General features: G+C 36.9%; 1 pseudogene; it reads left to right on the top strand.

Moving 5' to 3' along the window:
- The first annotated feature begins 7,534 nt into the window (after positions 1-7,534).
- On the top strand, positions 7,535-8,083 carry LOC101684006 (annotated as a pseudogene).
- Positions 8,084-17,958: the final 9,875 nt, after the last annotated feature.

Below are 17,958 nucleotides of genomic sequence, written 5' to 3' on the forward strand. Positions count from 1 at the left end.
TTCAAGACTCTGCATATTCTATTCTACCTGGCATATTCTTCTCCTTCTTTGTACTTGTCCAGTTATTCTTATCCCTTAGAATTGAACTTAGACATAAATTTTCAAAGATCTCCTGCACCTAGGATGGGCATCCTAGGTGCATTCCTATTCTAGTCCACATTATAGTCCATTGTCATGGGGTGATTTACTCTCCTATTCCTGCTACCCTCACCAGCCAGTCAGCAAGCAGGAGGCAGAACCCTTGTGAAATTCATTGTATCCTCATCCTGGCACAGGGCCTGACACACAGTTGGTGCTTGGTATATATATTTTTGACTTAATGAATGAGAAGACAAAGGCACCTCAAAACCTCTGAAACCAACTCCCAGATCTATTATTTTTCAGATGGTCATTTAACCAATGATTAATAGCTTCTCTCTTTTTTCTGCATCATGAAGCATCCAAAGAAATCACAAAGCATGGTCTTCTCAGCTTTAAAATCCAAAATCCTCAGAAAATGCATTAGCAAACTCATATGCTTGCCCCTCCCCGCAAAAAAAATATTTAAAGTGATTGCAAAGTATACTACTACTCTCTTCTGCTGGTCTTAACTCTTACGCTTATCCCCTAGCACCAGAGTAATTAAAGGGCCCTACAACTGGCCTGCTGAAAGGTATTCAGATAAACAGATTGTCAGAGATATGCTTCTGAGTCCTCAAGTCGCCACTGTCCCTCCAACCAAACCCAGAAAATTAAAGTCTTCAACTGAAACTATAACCCCACCCTTCTAAATAAATGGCACATCAACACATGCCCATACAACTCTGTGCAAGGACATGTGCTGAAAAAGACAAACTTGCTCAAGCAAGGAAAGAAATCTGATATTTCACCACATTTTTTTCCTTTGTATCTGCCAAATGGAACCTCTTATAGCTTTTTACTGAGTTTAGCTTCTCCTTACCTTTTATGGAGCATTTGGTAGAATCCACTAGGACCTACAGATAAGGTCCTCCTATAGTCTGCAGGCCCACAGGCACCTTCTCACCCCTGAACATGCCTGACACATGAAATTGTCTGCAGGATTTGTGGGTCCCATTAAAACCTCCCACCCCCAGCCCCTTCAAAACCCTCAGATTATTTTTGAGAGTCCAAAGTCTCTCATGGTTCACCTCCCCTTCCAATTTCCCCCAACTCCCTTCTCCTCTCTAACTCCCCATGTCCTCCATGCTATTTGTTATGCTCCAAAGTAAGTGAAACCATATGATAACTGACTCTCTCTGCTTGACTTATTTCACTCAGCATAATCTCTTCCAGTCCCGTCCAGGTTGCTACAAAAGTTGGGTACTCATCTTTTCTGATGGAGGCTTAATACTCCATAGTGTATATGGACCACATCTTCCTTGTCCATTCATCTGTTGAAGGGCATCTTGGTTCCTTCCACAGTTTGGCAACCGTGGCCATTGCTGTTATAAACATTGGGGTATAGATGGCCCTTCTTTTCACTACATCTGTATCTTTGGTTGGGGTACCAGGTGGTGAGTATTACAGAGGGCATGGATTGCATGGAGCACTGGGTGTGGTGCAAAAAATAATTAATACTGTTATGCTGAAAATAAATAAAAAATAAATTTTAAAAAAAGAAGAAAAAAAGAAATCAGATGAATCCAACTCAGAAACCAAAAAAAATTAAAAAATAAAATCTTGACAAGTAGACAAAAAATGTTTAACTTTTCAGCTGCCCAGGAACAACCCAATTAACATGAGTGGACATTTAGTAGTTTATGAAATGAAGTTCTAACCAGCTTTTAAATCTATTTATATTTCTCTTGGTTGTGCCCAACAATCCCTGAAAAGTGGTCACTTAGCTCTTATCCCAGGTCCCCTTATTTCAATCCCTTTCAATCCCAAGAAAATACTTTTCATGTATTTCTTTATGGTTACAGCCGCCCACCAAAACAAACAACTTCTTTAAGTTGTGTTTTAATTCTGCCCATGCTAACGTCAGATGAAGGATTCTATTTAATTAAAAAAAAATACTAACACTAATGTTTTAAATCCCACATATAAGTAATGCAGAATTTATATAAGAAGACACTAATGTAAATCAAATATTTTGCACATGTTTTTTTGCCACTGAAGCCAATGGAGATAACAATTATTCTGTCATAGTCAGGCTATAATGGACTAGTCTCTTATTCCATCATTTCTTAGCCCACAGGTTTCAAGTGATTTACCCTAAGTGATATAGCTAATTACTGATAGAGCTTAGACTCAGAAAAAAAATGAAGTAAAACAAGAAAACAATACAACAAAATAAGCTTCTAACTCCCAATCCACATCTAGAATTTGCTTCATACAAACAAACCCAACTATAATTGCTTTTGCACTGAGGCAACAGGCTTCTTCTTATTTATTTACTTTTAAGATGTTAAATTGAAATACAATTGACATGTAACATTACATTAGATTCAGGGGCACAACATATTGATTAGATCTTTGTATTTCCTAGGAAATAATGTAAATATTATTTCATTTACTGTGAAATATTATTTCACTTATTGTGGTGATGATTTCTCCATAATAAGTCTAATCATTTGTCACACATTGCTTCTACATCTTGGCTAATATACATAATGCTGCACATAGGGGTACATATCTTTTTGAATTAATATGGTTGGTTCAGTTGGTTAAGCAACTGCCTTTGGCTCAGGTCATGATCCTGGAGTCCCTAGGATGGAGTCCCACACTGGGCTTCCTGCTCTGCAGGGAGTCTGCTTCTCCCTCTGACCTTCCTGCCTCTCATGTTCCCTCTGTCTCATTCTGGCTCTCTCAAATAATAGAAAAATAAAATATTTTTTTAAAAAGTAGCTTAACCTTTGAATTAATATTCTTTAAAAAATAACTTTATTTATTTACTCAAGAAAGATGTAGTGTGAAAGAACACAAGCAGGAGCAGGGGCAGAGGGGGCAAAGGGAGAGGGAAAAGCAAGCTCCCTACTAAGCAGGGAGCCCAACACAGGGCTCTATCTTAGATCCCTGAGATCATGAGCTGAGCCAAAGGCAGACGCTTAACTGACTGAGCTACCCACGTGCCCCAAATGTTCTTATTTTCTCTGTATAGATGATAGAATTGCTGGATCATGTGAGATTTCTTTTTTTTTTCTTTTTTAAGATTTTATTTACTTACTTGAGAGACAGAGAGAGAGAGAGAGAGCTAGTGTAAGCGGGGAGGTGGAGGAGGAGTGGAGGGAGAGAGAGAATTCCAAGCAAACTGCTGCTGAGCATGCAGCCCGACATGGGACTCAATCTAATGACCCTGAGATCATTACGTGAGCAGAAATCAACATTTAGACACTTAAATGAGTCACCCAGATGCATCCCCATATGATATTTCTAATTTTTTGAGGAACCCCCATACTGTTTTCCATAGTAGCTGTGCTAATTTACATTCCCACCAGTAGTGCATGAGTGTTTCCTTTCCTCTACTTCCTTGTCAACACTTGCTATTTTTTGTCTTTTTTTATTAGCCATTCCAACAGATGTGAGGTGCTATTTTACCATGATTTTGATTTGCATTTCCCTGATGATGAGTGATGTTGAACATTCTTTCATGTGTCTGTTGGCCATCTGTATGTCTTCTTTGGAGAAATGTTTATTCAGGCCCTCTTCCCATTTTTTAATCAAATTGCTTGGTTTTTTATTTATTATTTTTATTTATTTTTTATTTTTAATTTATTATTTTTATTATTAAGTTGTGTGAGGATTCGATTATATATATATATTAAAATTTTATTGATTTATTTGACAGAAAAAGATCACAAGTAGGCAGAGAGGCAGACAGAGAAAGAGGAGAATCAGGCTCCCTACCAAGCAGAGAGCCTGATGTGGGGCTCGATCTCAGGACACTGAGATCATGACTTGAGCCAAAGGCAGAGGCTTTAACCCACTAAGCCACCCAGGTGCGCCACTAAGCTTTAGCATTCAACTAATGAATTTTTCTTTCCTTGTTTTTTAAAATGTATGTGCTATGGTGAGCAATGTGAATTGTGTAAGACTGATGAATCATAGACCTGTACCCCTGAAACAAATAATACATTGTATATTAATAAAAAAATTAAAAACCCCAAAAAATAAAATATAAAAAGTTGTTAATCAATCTCTTTTAAACAAATACATGGTCTTCACCAGGTGACATGTCACTAAATCATGACAATGTAATTTTTTCCTAAAAGGAGCCTCTCTCTGCCTCAGTGTTTCCCACTGTATCACAGGTTCAGTTTTTACTTATTTACAGCATGTGCTATAAATTATGAAGTGGTAGCTAACTGGCTTTTTGTCTGGGGCAGCCAGTACTGTTGGCTGGATCAAAAATAGCAAAAACTGGAATATTATATTCTCTAAGAAATCTTTGTCCTTTTAGGGTAGGACACCAGATTTCAGTCTTACCTATTTGTTAGCTTCAAGATTCCTAAACCAATACCAGACTTCTGCCATGGTCATGAGACCCTGCAAAATGTTAACTTATTTCAAATCTAAAGAGAAATCTTTTGGGGGAAAAAAAAAAAAGACAAGAAAGTATATTCATTTTGTTTGAGTGCAGGAGTATGTTTTCCACTCTCAGACTTTCCTGCCAAAAAGTAGTGTCAGGATCAAATAGGTATAATAATGTGTATTTAGGTAGCCTGACGTTCTCCAGGTATCTCTGTATTACTCAGATCCATCAATTACAAGAATCGCCTTGTTCATAGAATATCATATTGTTATCAGTTTAATCTACTTTATGAATATAGGTCTCAGCAAGCTTATATATGTTCACTGCTTACAAATGGACTTGTATCCCAGTTCTCTGCAAAATCAAGGACCTGGTTAACCTAAAGTGTAATTTGCCATTAAGCCTTTTTCTAAAAAAGCCTTCATGTTCTCCATATATTCTCACTGCCACTCATTTCTCCACCCTCTATAATCTATCTTCTACTTTCATCACTCTGTTTATCTTTCAAAAATAAACCATTAATCTCCGAACAACCACTTTCTAGACCTCTTCATCTCAGCGCTGCTGAAAACCACACAGATGCAATCATCATGTTATTTTTGAAACATTCAGCCATCTTGGGTTCTAAAACTCTGAGATAAGTGTGCCTTGTTTTATCTCTCTGACTACTCTTTTCTTAAATTTCTTCCTCCTTTGACCCCAGGCTAGATATTGTCCAGATTTCCTTTCTTAACTCTTGTCTTGTTTTTATTTGTTTGTTTGTTTGTTTGTTTTCTCTTCTTTCTCCTTATCTTTTCCCACTTTCCCCTCCACCTCATCTCTCTTTTTATGCTGGTGATTGTCAGCTTCAGAACTTTTCCACACATGATTCTCATTCCTAACTGCCTGCTGTTCAGCTCCATGTGAACTAATCCATACAAGCATCAAATTAAATATGTTCAAGAATAAACCCATTATTGTGTTCTTCAATCTGGTCTTCCCCTATCATTTCCCTTATCTCTTTATTATACTAACATTCGTCCCATTACTCCAACTTAAAACAAATAGAAGCAATGTTTCTCTCCTCCTTCCTCTGTTAAATTGTTTTTGCTGTTTCTTTTTTTCAGCTTCTCATTCTATAATATTTGTTGTGCATCTATGAAGTGCAGGCACCATGCTGCTGTTCATTACAAATACAGTGGTACCCACAATAGACAGGATCTCGTCCCAACACACAACACCCATTTTACTGTTTCTCTATTTACATACATCCTTTCATATTTATCTTCTCAGTTCCAGCTGATACTAAACTAACTCAGAGAAATATTTTTTTTCCTATTACTATAACAGTCTCTTAAATGATTTTTTTCTCAGTTTCTCCTTTATTTCCTCATGGACATGACTACATTAATCTTATAAGGAACAGAAAATACACCTATCCAAAGGCCAGTGAATATTCCCCTTCTCCACAAAATTAGTTTAGATAACATTAGCATGGCATGTCGAACTCTACCAACTTGTGTACCTTTTCAAAGCTTATTTCTTGTTGTCCATAAACATGATGGACCCATGAAAGCATTATGCACAATTCCAAGCTTCCCCATACATGTTCCCACCAATGTTCTTTTTCCATTTGTAACATAACCATTGGACTCTTCCACAAACACAATTTTTCACGGACTAACATGAAAAGGCCCCAGTAATACCTATATATATATAAATGGTTGCATAATAAAAAAAAGAACTTTGAGTTTAAGCAAACTGGATATTTTTATACTGGACATTAGCTATGTCAGCATTTGTTTCAAAGAAAGACAGTATTTCTATCTGTCAAAGCTGCGTGCTATAAAAATACTCTTGAAAATATAGTCCTGAGAAATGATAACCAGCGCCTTTACTGAAAATATATGTAGAAACACAAGTCTTAGCAAGAATGGTCTCCCCAATATTGCTAGTTCTGAACACCCCTCCAGAAGAAGAAAAAAATAAACATATTTCACAAAGTCTCACATATTACCATCCTCCAAACACAAGCCAGTTAAACTTGCAAGTACTGTAATACCTCTCTCATCTGGATGTTAATGATCTCTTCCTTACATTCTTTTTAAGCACAACACTTTTGCTGCTCTGTACATACTTGTGTTCATCTTTCTTCTCCCACTAGAGGGTTTTGAAACTCTAATCAAGGGTATTCTAAAGCAACAGGAAGTATGTATTGTGCTTTTAAAAGAGGAGGGAAAGTTAGAGCAACTTATATGAAATGGAAACATTCCTAGAAATCAAAATTACCAACACTGACTCAGAAATAAATAGAAAAACTTGAATGGGTCTATAAGTAAAGAGACCAAATTAGTAATTTTAAAACTCATGGGGGAAAAAAACAAAAACAAAAAAAAAAGGGTCCAGGCCAAGATGGCTTCATTGCTTAAGTCCATCAAACATTTAAAGAAAAATCACTAACTCATGACAAGTTCTTCAAGAAAATGGCAAATGGAAGTGGAAAAGGATACTTCCCAACTCATTCTATAGGACAAGTATTATCTTGAAACCACAATGAGACAAACATAACACAAGAAAACTATAGACCAATATCTTATGGATAAGATGCAAAAATCCTCAATGAAGAATAGAAAGCAAGTCCAACAACATATAAAGAAGATTATACATCATGACCAATGTGGGATTTATCTAAGAAATACAAGCATTAAAAAAATCACCTAATGCAACACACCTTTTTAATAAAATAAAAATCCCAAATCATATGGTCAATAGATGCAGAAGAACATTTGACAAAATTCAACACACTTTCTTAATAAAAATAGTTAACAGAAGGACTAGAATGAAACTCCCTCAACCTGAAAAAAAAAAAGGCATCTACAAAACACACACACACACACACACAACTATAGCTCACATTAAAATCAATAGAAAGACACTAAATCCTTTACTCCCAAGGTATGACAAAGGTAACCCCTCTTGTCATTTCCATTCAACATTGTACTAGAGGATCTACACATGAAAATTGGACAATGAAAGGAAAAAATTGTTCCTCTTCTCCTAAGTGGCTTGAAGTGACCTCTGAAAATGGCTCCCTATTCGCTTGGCCCAGAAAACCCTACAAAATCATGCAAATCAAGAGGTTCAAATCTTCATGTTCACTTTAAAAATGAAACTTCCCAGTCAAGGGTGTGCATCAAGGGTGTGCATATCCAAAAAGCTACCAAGTATCTAGAAGACGTCCCTTTGCAGGAGCAGTGTGTGCCACTCCTTCGCTACAATGGTGGAGTTGATAGCTATGCCCAGGCCAAATAGTGGGGCTGGACACAGGGTTGGTATCCCAAAAGGAGAGAATTTTTACCACATATGCTTAAAAATGCAAAGAGTAATGCTGAATTTAGGGGTTTAGATATAGATTCTCTAGTCATTGGGCACATTCAGATGCACAAAGCCCCTAAGATATGCTGCAGAATTTACAAGGTTCATGGTCAGATTAACCCATACATGAGTTCTCCCTGCCACAATGAGATGCTCCTTACTGAGAAACAGTAGATTGTTCCTAAAACAAGAGGTTTTACAAAAGAAAAAATATCCCAGAAGCAACTGAAGAAACAAAAATTTATGACCCAGGAGTAAATTCTGCAGAGAACAAATGCAAAAGAGAGAGAGAGGTCAAATTATCTGGATTAGAAAAAAAAGTAAAAATATCTCTATCTGTACATGATATTATCTAATATAGAGAAAACTTCAAAGAGGAGCACCTGGGTGGTGCAGTGGGTTAAGCATCTGACTCTTGATTTCAGCTTCAGTCGTGATCTTGGAGTAAAGAGATTGAGCTTCATGTCTGGCTCCTGTGATCAGTATGGAGTATGATTTATAGTATCCCTCCTTCTCTCTCTGTCCCTCCCTCTCATGCTCTCTCTCTCAAAAATAAATAAATACATCTTTCAAAAAAAGGAGAAAAAAGAAAATCCCAAAGAATGCACCAAAACACCTTGAATTCAAGCAAGGTTGTAGGACATAATATGCAAAAATCAATTATATTTCTATATATTAGTTATAAGCAGCCCCAAAATGAACTTTAATCCCATTCATAGTAACATAAGAAAAAAATTTAGGGATAAGTTTAACAAAGTAAGTATAAGATGTTTACACTAAGAACTACAAACTAAGTTGAAAAAATTAAAGACCTGAATGAGATGGAAAGAAATCCCATACTCATGAATTGAAAGAATTACTACTGGGGAAAAAAAAAAGTCACATTTCCCAAATTTATTTACAGATTCAATCCAATCTCTCTCAAAATTGAAAATGGCTTTTATGCAAATTGATAAGCTGATAGTAAAATTTATATGAAAATGTAAGATATCCAGAATAACTAAAACAATCTTGAAAAAGAATAAAGTTGGAGCACACATACTTCCTCATTTCAGAACTTTCTACAAAGTTACCATAATCAGTATAGTGTGAAACATAAGGATAGCCATATAGATCAATGGATTAGAACTGAGAATCTAGAAGGAAATCCTAACATTTATAGTCCATTAATTTTTGCCAAAGAGGACAAGGCAATCCAATAGGGAAAGTGTAGTCTTTTCAATAATTGATACTGAAATAACTGGATATCTACTTATAAAATTAAGAATTTGGACCCAAATCATACCCTATAATTAACTCAAAGCATATCACGGATTTAAAAATAAGAGCTAAAACCATAAAACTTTTCAGAGAATACATAGGAGCTAATCATTGCAATCTCAGTTTGGGAAGGAGTTCCTGGATATGACACGAAAATAACATCGGATTACAGTTTGAAAAGTTGGATTTCAACAAAATTTAAAACTTTCATGCAAAGATACCATCAACAGAGTAAAGAGAAACTGGGAAACAGTATTTTCAAGTTATGTATCTGATAGGTATTTGTATCCAAAATATATAAAGAACCCTTATTACTCATTAATTTTTTTTAAAAAGTTCAATTTTAAAATGGGCAAAGCATGTGAATAGAGAGTTATCCCAAACTTTCTTGCCCTCTGGTTTCTGGTTAGGTTTATCCAATGGGAGATGTAAATAAAAGAATCAAGGATGGGGAAAAGGAGAGGTTGGAATATTTGTTCCCCTGGCTATCTCCCTGTGGTATTTTGTGAAAATACATTTCTCTAGCAATGGCACCATTCTTGTTAGGTGACACTTAAAAACAGACAGGCCCTGATAACCATTTCCTCTAGTTGTCGCATCAAGCTTCCTTCCCCCAGAATGTTTCAGAATTCCTTGTAAGACTTTCTTAAACTTGTTCACATCTGTATAAATGATCCCTTCATATACCTCTTTTTAATCACTTCTTTTGAGTGGGCCATATGTTTTAGAGAAGCTGGGATTCATGTAGTAACTCCCCAATGAAAGTTCCCATTTTAACCAAACATCTGCTGAGTAACAACATACAAACTTACTGCTCCGTAATCTTGTGGACATCTGTCCTTCCTTCCTGACTTTAGAAAACTTTTCTTGACTAGGGAAAATCCTTTTCTGTTAAGGATTTTCCTCACAAGTCCTTTTCTTCTCTGTTTCAAGAACATACAACATAATCTCAATGACTCAAATTTAAGAAAGGAAAATTGAGAAAGGAAACTTGTCATGTAGTTTCCTACATTTTCAAAACCAAGACCCCAGAATATGATCCAAAGCGTGGGGAAAATAGGGGAAAAAGAAAATAACTTCAAATTTTCTTGAAAAAAAGGCCCTGACATATTATCATCTATGTCAGTGCTATTCAACCAGGGGCAATTTTTCCTCTTAGAGAATATCTGGCAATGTCTAAAAATATTTTTGGTTGTCACACAACAGAGGTACTCTTGTTATCTAGTGGACAGAGGCCAGAAATGCTGCTAAACACCTTATGATGCACAGAATTGTTCCTTCTCAATAAAGCATTAGCCAACCTAAAGGTTGATAATGCTGAGGTTGAAAAGTCTAACCTACCTTGACCTACATGGTTCTATGACAAGGTGAGAGGTTGCAGCTGCTGCCTTGCTGACTGTTATACTTCATATATTGGTTGAGTCAGATCCAAATTCCAGGCTGCCATTAAAAACCCTTTAATAAAGTGTGCCTCTCATTCACCTTGTCAGAGTATGCCTAATGTGTGCTGCAGTTATATGGAATGCCTTTTTGTGTCTTCCATGCACCCTCTTATATTTTCCATACTTTCCTAATTCTCCTGCCTTTGACTGTTCCATTTTTGTTTGCTGGACTTGTAAGCTCTCCTACCCATCTTCAGATGTCTAAGCCAGGTCAGTTCTCCAACTCTAATTCTGTCCTCCCACTCTTTTTCATTTCCCTAGCTTGTCATAGGGACAAGATCTCCCTGCCAAAATGTGTTAGAACTTTAAGTGGTGCTTAGCATCCTTTGCTTCATATTATGGTCCTTTGGAAAATGTCTGTTCTCTAACACTATACTACATACTCCTTTTTATGAATACAATTCATCTTTACAAAATAGTGATAATAACAAAAATTAATGCTTATTGAAACTTACTCTGGGCCAGATACCATGCTACATCCTTTTCATGGGTTATTCCATTAAATATTTTATCTCCAAAAATAACATTCAGACAGTTAACACTGTTACATCACAGGTACAGCTCAGCTTGATAAAATGCCAGTTGCAATCAGTATCTCCACAAACAGTGGAGTGTGTGCTAATGAACATCAGCCCAATTTTTACAGTACTTTGTTTCTTCTCTATTACCTCACATGCAATTGGAAGCCAATGAAAATTCATAGAATATGTTAATAAACCATTGAAGATATAACAATGTTAGCAGGAGATCGTATCTATTTCTCCCTCTGTTTTGCCAAAAATTGGAGAAGCGTACTAAACATACAGAAGGTACCCGCAAATACTTATAAAATAAACAAAAAAAATAGGTATCACATATTTGCTCTGTGCTAGACACAATATTACACATTTACTGTATTATTTCAGCCCATAGAATAATGTCACCATGAAGAAATTCCCATAACATTACAGTTAAAGAAATGAGATGCATAGGGATAAACCATAACAGAGTTAATATATTGTTGAAAAGAGATTAAGACCAGTTCTGTGTAGCTACTTAGAAACTCAACTAGGTGGCCAGTGGTGACAAACCCTCACCCCAAGTAAAGTAGAGAAATGAGTGGAGACAATTGCATTCAGGTAGAAAATTATTCAAGGAAAGTGTGAGAAAGTGGATTTGTCTGTCTTTTTCTTTTTGAAATAGTGAATAAAAGGTAATGGTGGTTGTGGTCCCATGTTGTTTCTAGCGGTAATAAAAAGATTAGATTCCTACAGGAAGCTACAGTAGGAAATTTAGTACACATATATAACAGGACAAAACCTCTAACTTTCTAACAGTTAGTGAAAAAAAAAAAAAAAAGGAACCATAAAAATGTTCCACTCCCAAAATCTAGAATTTTCTGTGGTGTTTTTGTGCTGACTAGGAAACCACCATGGACTAGCATTGGTCAACTTCCACTGCCAGTGATTCCCTAACACATCACAAGTACACACTGGGACTACACACTCAAATGGTTCCACATTATTTCTTTTCAACATTTTATTTGAGAATTTAAGAACATATAACTTCGCAAAAGCAAGTGAGCCCTCACAAAGCAGAGCAATTGAGCTCAACTCTGGTTAATTGTTCTAGTTGAATACAATTGAGCTCAACTGTGGTTAGTTGTTCTAGTTGAGTATCGTTTTTAAGACCACAATATTCCTCTGTTATGTTGTTTTTTCCACTTGATCCTTTTATAGGTATTGTAGGATGGCTGCACATTATATGAAATTTAATCAAGCAAATACTTTTGTCTCATTAAATCAAAATCCAAGCATCTGCTTTGTTGATGACCTTTAACCCTGGCTTACTGCAGTTAGGCATATAGAAAGGATAAAAATTATATTTAAGCTAAGTAGGTATGAGTGTTCAAGCTATACTCTTTGCTACTTGGACATCAAGCCCCAAGCCCCTACTGCAAATTCGGCAAATCCCCTTCCAAATTGTTGTTTTTTTTTTTTTTAATATCTTTCCCATAAGTCAAAGATCCAAATGTGACAAGTATATATGCCTGTTTCTAATAATAGATAGACCTATTCTTAACTTATCTGATTTCCAGTCTTTAGCTTTACTTTGAAAAATTCTTAACTTAATTTTCAAGAGTACATTCCCAAAGATCAACCTACACTGTTTTTCTTCAGAGTCAGTGGTACTGGACTATCAGAATCTATTTCACAAAGAGAATGAAACTCCTGGATTCTACAGGGTGCCTCCCCCTTTGGGAAGTTGTACTGATCGTCCTGTTTTATCTGTCTACAATTGCTCCTGTAGTTCACTGGTGTATTAGTCTGGGTTATCTGAAGAAACAGAACCAATAGAAAACATGCAGATATAGAGATATAGATATAGATATAGAGATGATGATACAGAGACAGGGAGAAGCAGACAGGAAGAGAGATCCTTATAATGGGCTACAGGATAATGAAGGCTAAGTAGACCCACCAACTAGTGTATGCAAGCTAGAGACTGAGAAGAGCCAGTGGTACAGCTCCAGCCCAAGTATGGAAGCCTGAGAACAAGGTGAACTGATGGTGCAAGTTTCAGTCCAGATGCAGCACAAGACTGATGACCCCAGTTTGAAAACACAGGCAGGGAAAGAAAATTCTCCCTTACACCAAATTCTGTTCTATTTAGGCCTCTAATGGACTGCAAGATGCTCATCCCAATCTGCTGTACTTGTGCTACTCATTTGAATGTTGATCTCATCCCAAAACATAGACATGTCCAGGATAATCTTTAAGCAAATTTTTAGCACCCCATGTCCCAATCAAGTTGACATATAAAAGTGCCATCAAATTACATAGTTCTTGTCTCTGAAATATAAAAAAATACAGGAGCTCGAGGAGAACTGACCCAGTCAGGATCAGGATTTAGTGTGAGAGCTGAAGGCTAGAGACTGCAGTCCTTGAGAAGGTTGTTCATATCTCACTGCTCTTAATATCCATAACACAGCATAGTTCCTGGCACACAGCTGGTATCCAGTAAATGTTGAATTAATGTCTCTGTGCTTCTTGAAGTTCAAGTGAGTATTTGATTATTGTTTTATGTTAAGAAGGTAAAATTATCTACGTCTCTTATCCCTTATCTCTGTAGCTCTCCAAAACCGAGCATCTACAGCAAATGGAAAATTATATGAATTACTGTATAAAAAGAACTCAAATACCAGTAGTTTCTCCAATCTTTTTTCTTGTAGTATCTAGTTAGATATGTTCAGAGCAAAGGAAATTTCACATTGAGCCTTCAACAGAAAGCTAAGCTACACATGACCTCCTGCATTTCCTGTTTGCCAATTTGCTTGTTGATTGATTAGAAAGTCAATATTACAGGATCATGTTGTTTTGTTTCCTTACTTTTCTCCTTTGGCATGAAAACTGCTCTCTTGTTAGTGGTGAATTCAGAGATGCAACGAGAATATTTCTACCTAGTTTTTCCTGAGGTCTTATCAAGAAATAAAATACAAATGAACACATAACTGGGATCAGGGCACAAATTCAAATCCATTATCTGAAACTTCTTTTTCAATAATCTCTAAAGAATAATCATATTTGCTGTGTTAATAATGAATGCAGAAATGATCACTGAGTTTATCTTGGCTCCAGACTGGATTTCTTGGCCAGTCAGAGCCAAGTGAGTTATTTGCAGAATGCCTTCAACCAAAGCTTTCTCAAGCCCAAAGGCTAAGGAGAAGACCCCATGGAATTGCAGAAGATAGAGCAGCAATATAATTGGCACAAACTGGACAAGTTAAATCTTACTAATGCTGCCCCCAGGAACTTTAAAGTAGCTGTTGATATTTTTACAGCCCAGTTGGGAAGCAATGTGGTTAGGTTAGGCCCACAAAGGGTTATATTGTCAACTGCAGGGATCATATTAGCAAAATATACTGACTTGATATAAAAGCCATTAAATTTTGGTAGGAAATAATGTACCCTCCACATGGTTATATTTGTGTAGAACCTCGTGCATACATATAAACACTCAACTTGTAATTTTATAAATTACCATCATTTGGGGGATAAGATTTCTTTTAACTGAAAAATGGATGCTATCCTATAATAATAATGTTCATCCTTCATCTCCAAGTTTTCAAAAATATTTTATTAAAGAAATGTGATTATTTTCCCAGTTTAGTTCTTTTTCTGGTTGACCTCATATGGCTGTTTGGTTTAGAAGATCTGACAAGACAATTAAGCAAAAGGCAGCCAAAACAAAGAACATAGCAGGAAATTTTAATGACTTGAATAGAAGTAATCTTTCTGGCTCAGGGTTGTTAAGCTGCCCCAAATGCTTTCTCATAGGCTCAATAGTCCATTGATTACCTGAGTACCAGCCTCTGTCAACCCCAGGGGAAGCCTTGACACCATAATGGTAACAGAGAAGCTACTGTCAGTGAGCTCTATTACAGTGTCAATTTCTCAGTAAAAATTGTGAAAATATTTTTTTTAAGTCTTGTGTATGACCATCACAAGGAGAAACATTAAATTCAAGAAAAATGGAATTCAACATGATAAAAATAACAGACTACTACTGAGCTTAAAGGAATACCAAGTTCAAAAAACATGACTTCAGGCATCTCTTTTTTCTTCTTTCTTCTCTCGTTTAGGTGATTTTATCCACTCCCAGGGCTTTATACATCTCTATGAAGAGAATGCCCAAATTTAAATCTCAAGTTTAATCCCTTCCCCTTTAGGTCCAGACTTCCTCACTCTGCTTTCTCGGCATCTTCATTTTTATATATAATGGGAAGCCTAGAGTTTTAATATAGTCAACACAGACAATTTAATTCCTCAGTTTTTCTAATACTGCTTCAACCCAGTTTTCTCAATTTCAATTACTTTACATCCATCTGAATGAGTAGACCCAGAAGTCAACCTTGATTCCTGTCTCATATGAAATCCAACAAGAAAGCCTAAGAACTTCACCTTCAAACTACATCTCAAAGTTAATACTGCATTTTATCTATGCCCACTACTCTAATCTGCTGAAACAGCATCTTTCTCCTAGATTCCTTCAGTGCCCTTCTAACTAAAATCCATTTTCTGGGCACTTAGGTGACTTCACTAGTTAAGCATCAGACTCTTGATTTCAACTCAGGTTATGATCTCAGTTATGAGATCAAGTCTTGTGCCAGGCTCCATGCTGGGCATGGAGGCTACTTAAGATTCTCTCTGCCCACTGTTCCCCCCCACAACCTGCTGCTCACTTGCTCACTCTCAAAAACAAAACAAAACAAACAAACAACAACAAAAAAAAAAATAACAAAAACTCCACACATATTTCCACCCTGTTCCTCATGGTGTAATATTCACATAAAAATTATGACGATATTTCCCACACAAAAGTAAGTTCCATGATCTTGTTCACTGCGAAATAATTATATCAACTAACAAGTAATACTTGGTAGTATTATAGGAACTCACCTCTGTTACTGGCCTAAAACAAACAGCTAAGCCACTGAACTTAAAGATACACAAAGCAAGGGTTTAGTTCACTTAAAATTAATGTAATATGAAAAAGCACAAAGCACCTTTCTCCTTCCTTCACTAGTCATCAGTGTCTGCATCTAGCATCATGTTCTTTTTCTTGCATGTGGCCTACTCTTCTTTTATTATTATCATTTTTTTAATTTAACATATAATGTATTATTTGCTTCAGGGGTACAGGTCTGTGAGTCATCAATCTTACACAATTTGCAGCACTCACCAAAGCACATACCCTCCCCAATGTCTGTAACCCTCCTCCCCCACCCACCCCCAACCCTCAGTTTGTTTCCTGAGATTAAGAGTCTCTTATGGTTTCCTCCCTTCCCCGGCCCCATCTACGTCTCTTGCATGCCATTCTCCCATGGCCCACTAGCGTTAAATGTTAACTGTGGAAGTCAGACTAAACTGTTGTTAGGGACCTGAATGGACCACGGTACAGCCAGTGTACCTGGGAAGTGTATCTGTATCACTCACTTTGCTTGACCTGTGTTCAGCTCCTTCTGCTGCCTCTTAAGTCTTCTCTACCTACCACTCTTCTACTGCAGAATTATGTAACCCATGCATATAAGGCGTAGTTTAATAATGAATATTTCTGACACAATAGAATCATAAGGAAAAGTTAAAAGTTAAATGAAAATGTTTGTTAGTTATCTAAATCTTTTGAAGGATGGGTTGTTAGAGCCAACTGGAAGAACACCAAAAACACATAACCAAATATGGAAAATGTCTCTAGTCCATGGTTTTCAAATTTGAGTATGTTTCAGAATCACCTGGGGGCCTAAGACACAATTACATGGACCCCATCCCAGAGTATTTAAGTCCAAAGATCTGGGTGGGGAGTGAGGGGAGGTTCTAAAATTTTTCATTTCTAACAAGTTCCCAAGTGATGCTGATGCAGATTCTTAGAAATGTAATTTAAAAACCCTTGTTCTAGTCTACATCCAGAAAGTAGCTACAAATGAAATGAATTGTCATAACTTCACTTAAAGTTATTCTTGGGGTGCCTGGGTGGCTTAGTGGATTAAAACCTCTGCCTTCGCCTCCAGTCATGATCTCAGGGTCCTAGGATCAAGCCCCGCACCGGGCTCTCTGCTCGGTGGGGAGCCTGTTTCCCCCTCTCTGTCTGCCTGCCTCTGTCCCTACTTGTGATCTCTCTCTCTGTCAAGTAAATAAATAAAATCTTAAAAAAAAAAAAAAAGTTATTCTTGTCCAGGGGTGCTTGGGTGCCTCAGTGGGTTAAGCCTCTGCCTTCGGCCCAGGTCATGATCTCAGGGTCCTGGGATCAAGCCCCGCATCAGGTTCTTTGCTCAGCAGGGAGCCTGCTTCCCCCTGCCCCTCTGCCTGCCTCTCTGCCTACTTGTGATCTCTCTCTTGTCAAGTAAATAAATAAAATCTTTAAGAAAAAAATTTATTCTTCTCCATCAGAGACTTTCTGTAGAACTTAACCTGTGTCATTTTATAGCTCCACTGCACCACAGGAGACTCATGAAGCAACTTCGGACTCTGAAAAGAGTTAAGTTAAAAGATGAGGAACCCTGAAAAAGGAAGCAGGTCCCCAAAGGAAGCATTTCAAACTTTTAGAGTAACCTATTTCAGTCAACTTTAGCAGTGGATAATCCATGGATCTTTATTCAACTGATCTGGGGTGAGTCTGGGTGTTTTTTTTTGTTTTTTTTTTTAATATTTCCCAGGTGATTTGAATGTACACCCATGATCAAGAATCATTATAGTCTGGTATGGTCTGATTTCCAAGGATCCCCATCTAAGGATATTTTGCCAATATCTTGAGGTATTTTTGATAATCACAATTCAGTAGTGCTACTGCCATCTGATAAATGCAGGCTAAGGATGCTGCTAAACACCCTACAATCTATGAGAGTTTCCCACAACAAAGAGTTACCCAGACCGAAAGATACCAATAGTGCCAAAG

The sequence above is a fragment of the Mustela putorius genome, unplaced genomic scaffold (genome assembly GCF_011764305.1).
Source record: "Mustela putorius furo isolate JIRA1106 unplaced genomic scaffold, ASM1176430v1.1 tig00537350_pilon_pilon_pilon, whole genome shotgun sequence".
NCBI lineage: Eukaryota > Metazoa > Chordata > Mammalia > Carnivora > Mustelidae > Mustela > Mustela putorius.